The sequence below is a fragment of the Pieris rapae genome, chromosome 19 (genome assembly GCF_905147795.1).
Source record: "Pieris rapae chromosome 19, ilPieRapa1.1, whole genome shotgun sequence".
NCBI lineage: Eukaryota > Metazoa > Arthropoda > Insecta > Lepidoptera > Pieridae > Pieris > Pieris rapae.
In genome coordinates, this window is record NC_059527.1 from 7,370,768 (window position 1) to 7,379,800 (window position 9,033).

Sequence of the window (9,033 nt, forward strand, 5' to 3'; positions counted from 1 at the left end):
ATGCTGTATTTAGACAAATAATAAAGCCAAAAGTACCTTATATACCATACCTTTTACCAAAACGACATTTAACGCAATATATTATTCTGTTTAATATGACTTTTAAGCTTATGTCGTAAGCCCATCAAAAGATTTCCAGTCCTAGATTAAAGGAAAGCTTACTTTATCATCTTCATATAAACATAAAATTAAAGGTATTAATATATATTTGAGTAAGATAAATCCTTAGTTTTTTAAACGTAAGATGTTTCATTACTTTACCTAAGTACTTTAGATATAATTATCATTGATCGTTTTAAAAAAAAAAACGAAATAGTGCCTATACAAAACGAGTCAAAAAAAGAGTGTGTGTACACACACTCTTTTTTTAAAAATTGATTTAAAAACAACAAAATAATATTTATTTATTCACACAAAACACGTGTTCTAAATATATAATAATAGAAGATAAAACTTAAACATAGTTATCGATTTCCATGCCACCTAGGCCTAACTTTACGATGTCGAATTTAGGTGTTGGTGTGCGTTGGTGTGCACATGCTAAAAATTCACTCTCATCATTTTTCTCCATCGCCCCAAAAGAAGTATAACTTCAAAAATTCTTAAACAGGTACTTTTTTACTATAAACCTTAGATACATAATAATTGCGTGCCAACATAAAATCAATTAAGCCCACAAAAAGTGTATTAAGATTACACAAAGAGTATAACCTACTATAAAAGTTCTTTAAAAGCTTACAGCGTGAAACTTTACTTATTTTTTAATTAATCACTGGACGTTAAATATTGACCAGTCACAGCTTATATATCACAAAAGACATGAAGCCCGTGATAATTACGCAGTATATAATTAGTGCTAATATTAATTATTCCCTGTGATTACTGAGCGGGCAATTTCCAAGCCCTAAATTAGTTTCGCGTGGTTGTCACGCGGCCGGAGGTTTCAACTATTATACACGCTAAGTACCTGTACGACTGCGAACTGCAGTGTTTGAGGAATAATTTTGCTACCAAATTTATTGAAGGTTATACTAATTAAGGCTTATTATAGATCAAAAATATTTTAAAGCCTTAATTACATATTTTACTTAAAATAATTTTATTAGACGAGTAATATTAATGATTAATGTTATCGACACACGAGTTTAAGTGATTTTATATGAATTCGAAATAGTTAATATAAAAGAGACATTCAAGAAGCTATATAACTATATAACTGTGATCTTTAACACATTGAGTGCTTAAACAACGGATACAAAGTAATAGCCGGAAACCAAAACTTCTTATGTCAAATTTTGAATAAGTAAAAGCAAAATATTAAAATATTAATGAATGTATATTATTATTTTTATTTAAAAAAAATTTCGGATCCCAGTAGTCGAGACGCCATAAAGTGGGTGCCGAATACTCGAAGAGATGGCAATGGTTTGAAAAAAAAATGAACGGGACGCTCGCACGGATCCGCTACTATGACCCCGCTCTGCTCGATCCAAGAAAAGAGCACTTAATGTGTTAATATATTTTCAGTACAGGAACGATATTTTTTTCCTTAGACTTTCCACCGTTCTCTACCTACTGCTTCTCTTCCCCAGTAGACTTAGGACATTATGGAAAGAAATTCGTTATGACCTCCCTAAACCTCAAAGAGCAAATAGTTCGTATGTTCAGACGATACCCAGGTGCTTTGCAACTTCAGTAAATAAAAACAAAATTCAATACGCTTTCCGATAAGTCGTTACATAACTGCTAAATCAAATTCTGTGTCCACTAGCGGTTTGTATCCGAAACGGTTCTTGCTCCGTAAATACACAAAGCATCCATTCATTCCGACACCAAACATACAATTTCGGTAGTGTATTTGTGCCGTATCTCGTGCGATTCCGGCCATATTTGTACGTAAGATTGATGTATCGGTCGAGGGCTGCGGTAATTGGAGTGATGGACAGACGGCCTGTTCATACGTCACACGAAACCTAATGCAAAACCTAACCAATTGGAGTAATAAGTTTTAGTTGACCGTTGCGAGAGCCGATTGGTTTGCGTTAATGTTGATTGATGATAACATGATAACTAATTTGTATAGTATTGTCTTTTATTAACATAGCTTTTCCACATGTAAAGAAACACTTTTTTACCGGATTGAAGCTATAAACATACTCTTGGACCAACCCTTTTGGTTGCGATTTGCGAAAGAAAAAAGATTCTTCTAAAAGCTAACTAAAAGCCATTGAAATCAAAAAGCACGACAAAATCAATACAGAAGACGGCCTAAAATTATCAAACACCTGGGATCCAAATTAAAATAATATTACAAACAATCTGCGAAAATGGAGCAATTTCTGCAGAAACCATTCATCTTTTAGTCGATACAAACTCCGGGGAAATAAATATAGATAATAGAACTTTTTCTTCAGCTGTGAAACCTTTTTTGATATTCAACACCTTTTGTCTTCAGTCACCGTGACCACGCACGCTGCACGCGAAACGTCGGATAAATTTAAAATTATGTTAAATAATTATAAGTTTATAATAATACATAGCCTCAATCCGGTAAAAAAATGTTTTCTTAAATTAATTTCTCTATCAAATCAAACATTTTTTATTCAGTTTAGATGCGTCTAAGGGAATGCGTATGAATGTCAAAAACGTTTATAAAATTCGCGAAAGAGGAAAGCTACGCCATCCGCTCGCAAAACTACCAGGAGGCCTTGTTCCGAGTAGAACGGGCAAGAAAATCAGTAAGTTTTATCCTCCCTCCCATATAGAAACGTTTAAGGTACTCAAAAGTAGAATGACTTTGTAATACAGGAAATATTTTCCTTAGACGCAATGTCAGCATATTTGCAAGTGAGTTGTTGGTAATATAATTGGCAATTATTATACTTTTTCAGCCTGTGCTTCCGAAAGGAGTTGAATATGCGTTTAAGAATACATTCATGATACTATTGAGCTCTCAGAGATGTTGTGAGATATCTGTTGATTTTTTTAAGTAAAAACATATTTAGGACACGTTTAAGCATCTCATACAAATGTACATGGTGTTTGTAATTAAACTCCTCTGAAATGGCGCGACCGATTTTTGGAAAATTGTGTGTGCATATTTGTTAGGTCTGCGAAGCGGACAACATCTATTTTTCATTTCTCTAAATGTTAAAGATATCCCTAAAAATTGTTGTTATTTTTTTGACAACACTTTTGTTTTTTTTTATGATATAGCATACAAGTTACAACTCTTAATTTTCACCAGCAACTTTGTTAGTTAAAAACTTATGACTTCAATTCTCTGGATTATAAAAATCACAGTAAAACCAAACAGGTTTTTTTTCCAATAAACCAAACAGTTTCTGGGGTAGCACAGCAAAAAGTTCAATGCCGTCATCTACTAAACAGGTAGGCTAAGTAAAATCACATTACGGAGAAATGAAGTACGCAGGCGCAGCTATATATAGATTTTATTTATAAATTGTTATAGCAATTTCCTGTAATCCCTGTAGGCCATATTAAAAATTGAATGAAGTTGAATATTTTCACTCTACTTAAACGCATCAAACAAAATACCAGCATTGAAACTTTTCGAGCACTTTAAAATAGCTAATGTAACACTTAGGAGTTTGAAACTGGATAAACCCACAAAACAAAAGACTCGTATGTAAGTTGGATCACACCTTAGTTTCAAACTAGTTATAAAACCACTCAAGTTTTCTATGATCGATGTACGTTTGTGGTATCCGATTACCGAAATATATGGCTTCCACTTTGTACTATTTTCGTAAAGTTCATATATGTGCATTTTTGTATTTCTATTGAAATTATTTGACTTAAAACATTATATTATGATTTTCTTGTATCTTTACAAACACCTTTACTAAATTGGTAATATATGATCTTTGATAGTCGACAATAATAATTTAGGGGTAATAAAGTCAAAGTCAAAAATCATTTATTCATCACATAACACAAATTACACTTATGAACGACAAATAAAACCACAAAAACATCCATAGTTAGTTAGTTAATGTCCTTTATAGGACCTAACCCCCCTAGGTGGGGCAGAGGGCGTCCACAGTAACTCTCCATCGCATTCGGATAATCATTAATAATAAATAATATCCAAAGTAGGTCTTAAATTTACTCATGTAGAAACACATAAAACAGAGACATACTTACTTTCATAGATTTCACACACTTATTATACATACTTTAAAAACTAATAAACACAAATTATAGGTATATTAAAAGTAGTACTGTTCAGATTTCACTTGAAACAAATGCTGACACGGCTTACGTGATTGTTCCAAATTTTAATGTTTAAAGAACTTTATTTCTCATTACAAAACAGAAATATTTTATTTACATCAGAAACTTAATATTAATATATTATATACGAACGTCGCCATTAGCCGTAACAATTTTAGTCAGCTATGTTCATTCTAACATGCATCTTGAATGCCTTTTTGAATTTGTCAAACACTCCAATATTGCGAGTTTGAGATGGTAATTGATTTAAATAAGTGCACACCCTCATACCTAATAGATTTCTTCAAATAATTTTAATCCAGCTAATCTCACAGAATCATGAACTGCGATGCAATACAAAACAATATTGATCTGTCTTATTCATTACGCTTCTTCTCTAAGTGGCGAAGTCTCCTTAAGGCACTTAATAATCGTGGTATGTCTGTATAATCGATAGATTTGAGATAAAACCACCACCTGAAACCTTTGCTCCTAGGGCTCCGTCGTATATATCACTAAATATTAACGAAGATCAAGAGCAGCTTGCATACAAATATTAATGACATTTATTGCATATAAATTTAAATACACATATCACAGTCCACTGTTAGCTGTATGGGGCTAGTGACTTTAGTGTGCGACTCTCATCCTTGAGGTCGTTGGTTCGATCCCCGGCTGTGCACCAATGGACTTTCTTTGTGTGCATTAAACAATCGCTCAAACGGTGAAAAAAGTCGACAGCATGTCTCAGGCACTGAAGACTCATCACCTACTTGCCTATTAGATTGAAAAATGGTCATAAAATAGATTTAGAAATGTGAGGCTCAGATGTAAAAACGTACATAAATGTAAAAAAAATGTAAATAAAATGTATGTAAAGACGTTGAAACACCACTGATTTTTTTTATTTAAGTTGGCAAGCTATTAAGTTATGTTATAAGGTTTTATATGCATAGGATTACAAGCTTCGGTTTTAAAAAGCAAATTTGAAATTAGAACAAATAAAAATTCAGTTTTTGCAAATATACGAAAAGCATATATTAAAATGTTTTTACGTCGTAGGTTAATAGTTAATCTTGCAGTAATACCAATGGAACAAACTAGAAACCACTAATGTTAGTTGTTTATTCCCTAAGCTAGCTTATAAAGAACTTCAGACGCCGCTAAGTACTTCATAGATTGCACTTTACTACTTTCATAGTAACCGACAAACAGTTAATTTTGTCGGAAAAACTCTAGCAATTAGTTAGTGATTTCGCGCTTCGAATGAAAGTGTTTTATTTCTTTGCTAACTATGTAGCTTGTAATGCAAATTTAAACCATATAACAGTTGTATAAAGGTTATTTTCGCTTGAGATGTCGTTTGGAGGTGATGTAAACTTTTTTCCCGATCGTTTTGAAGCGATGCAAAAATTCTTTTTCGCTTTGTTCTGTGATATCGGTTGGAATAAGGAAGGGTTGATCTTTCGTTAAGGAAGTTAGAAGTGTTAATGTGGAAATTAATTTTGTAATCGGTTTTATGAAATTATTTTGATTCGTATCAAGATTTTTGTATATCTTATTTGTATATGTCACAACATTCTAAATTAGATTAGCCTGACATGACAATTGATTGTAAATAGCTTGACTTATTAATATGACTGATGTTCTTATTATATGACTTGATGAAAACTAATGTATCATTTCTTACTTTCTTGAAAATAAATGATTTATTATTATTATTAAAGTTAACTCAGTGACGTCACAACACAAATTTCACTTTGAAAGCACATTTGTGTAGTTACGCTAATTAAGGTAAAGAATTAGATTAGATAATTAGAAAAGCGTTACTGTAATATACATGTACTAGCGGATCCGACAGACGTTGTCCTGTCTACACGTCTTTAATTTCAAAATTTCAATTTTTAATAAGCCATTAATAATAAAGTAATAAATTGAAAATTAATTAAAAAAACATTGTCCAGCGGACAAAATTGTGAATCTAAACCATTCCCAGATCCCCTTGACCACACACAAAAAATTTCGTCTAAATCGGTCCAGTCGTTTAGGAGGAGTTCAGTCACATACACACGCACACAAGAAATATATATATTAAGATAACGCCTCTTAAGTATTATAATGTCAAAACAGTTTCGAATGGTTTTATTGTTAAATTATGGTTAAAATTTTATATATGTATGGTATCAATAAAGACACAATGCGCAGATTCCACGTAATATGTATGTATGTATGTTGGATTCTGTTTCCGCGGTTAGCAAACTCCACCATCTAGTAGATTTATTCTAGTTAATATTGTAAAACAAGCAATAAAATAAAAATTCCAACAGTGCAATATATGTTACAACTATTCGCGGAAAGTTAATATATTACAAGTATTACAAATTGTGTAAAATTAATTTAGATTTTGCTCGAGTGGGAAGCTTACCTAAGTTTGTTTAGGATAAGCTATACAAAAACCAGGGCAAACTGTTTACCCGTTTATAAAGCAATTTCTACTATAAATATACGAAGAATTTTATATAATTATTTTAACATAAATGATTCGGTATTTGGTAATATAATGTATAATAGATTTTGCTTACGCTAAACATAATTGATCATTACAATAATAGGATACGAAACTAACGATCTTTTACTAAAGTAAAATTTACTAAATGCATTCTAATAACGAGATGAAGCTAATTATTACTTTTCTATTCCCATTATTCCCATGCTCATTCTGAGTTCAATTTAAAAATGTCTGCCAGTGCTTAGAAAGTCTTTACTCACTTCGCTTCAATGGCTCTGCAACCTAAAACCTGTCTTGTCCAACAAAACGATAAACATTATCTTTCTTTCCCAGCTCAGGTCTTATTATTATAATATAATAAGAATAAGACTTATTATATAATAATAATAAGTATTTATATTATATAATAATAATAAATACTTCAGCTGCCGACTGAAGTATTTCCGAACTAATTCAACTTAGGGTCCTTCCAGAAAAGAGCGTACCAATTCTTAAAAGGCCGGCAACGCACTCGCGAGCCATCTGGCATTGAGAGTGTCCATGGGCGGCGGTATCACTTAACATCAGGTGAGTTTCCTGCCCGTTTGCCCCCTGTCCTATAAAAAATGATGTTATGCAAGTATTAATTTAACAATATACATTTTCCAACAAACAAAATATAGATTCCTAGTCTTATTATTTACAAAATATAAATCAATCTGGTATTATTACAGCCATTTATGCTTCTGATACTTTGATGTCAAATATCTTAAACATTTTATTATTACATAATATGACATTGACATTTGACATTTGAGTACATAAATGTTAACGATTTTTAAATGACGTGATATTGTCGAATACGCATAGTATCTCGTCTAATTGTATCTAATGTCTATTATTAAAACTAGTTAATTAACAATTTATGGTCCGTAAAATTATTTCTCTATTAACCTATAAACGGATTGATAGTTTTATGACTTAACAAGAGTTTATTATCAGCTATAAATATGGTTCGCAAGTCGGCGTTAATAATGTTAATATAACTAGTTAGTAATGTTAATATAACTGGTCTTGTCTTTATATCAATTATATCAAAGTGTATTGTTTATCTAACAGATAAATGTGGAGTCGTAGCGCGTAGCTTGTAGCTCGTAGCACGTACGAAGCTCGTAGCCCCTGGCATGGTAATCAGTATTCAACGAATGCAATACATCGGACATGCATTGCCATTCGAATAAAACCACTATTCAGTACATTGATTATGTCAGCTTTACTTAAATCATATAAAATGGAATGGAATGTGTTAAGGGAATTATCAAATTTGAATACTAGTTTAAATTTAGACAAATAAATGTTAACGAAAACTTGTATAAAATTAACAGCCTTATTAACAGCAAAGATGTTAAAATTATTATATATTTTTTTTTATTTGTCAAAATTGAGTAAGTGATTATTATAAGCATTTTCAATAAAAGAAAAATTATTTATTTACACATTATTATATTTATAGAAAAACGATATTTGTTTAATATAGAAACTAAACAAAAATATTCAGCTATAAATTAAAAGTACCTTATCAATTGCTGTCAATCACATACAACCATAAAACACAGAAATGATTTCGAACTGTAATGTTAAATAGTAATAAATCAAGGTTGAACATGACTTTTAACGTTCTTTATCGTCTCTAATCTGATATACTAATGATCACATACACAGGTTACACACATACATTAAAAATAGTCCCATTTTTTTTTATAGAACAGGGGGCAAACGGGCAGGAGGCTCACCTGATGTTAAGTGATACCGCCGCCCATGGACACGCTAGAGGGCTCGCTTGCCGGCCTTTAAATAATTGGTACGCTCTTTTATTGAAGGACCCTAAATCGAAGTGGTTCGGAAATACTTGGTGGACAACTGGTTCCACAAGGTGGCAAAAACTGCCTAGAAAAACGCGCAGTTTAGGAACGCACGGACGTCGAGGTATACATTACACTAATTAAAATAAATTTAAAAAAAATCACGCTAAATAAAACAAACATTACATATTATGTATCAAACCTCTAAATTTATTCAAAACTAAATTGTCTGGTTTCTTATTATTTAAACAATTCAATTTCATCTTATTTCACGTACAAAGGCGAAGTAAAGCCTAACCAAGTCATCAAGACCTTCATAACTTTGGGTTTAACCTTAATGAAAGGTTCCAGGAAAATTGCCTTTTGAGCCTTATCACATTCTGAGAGAGTCAAACCATAATAAAACATTCTCAATTTTCAATTTATATTGCGTAATTTTTATTCGGA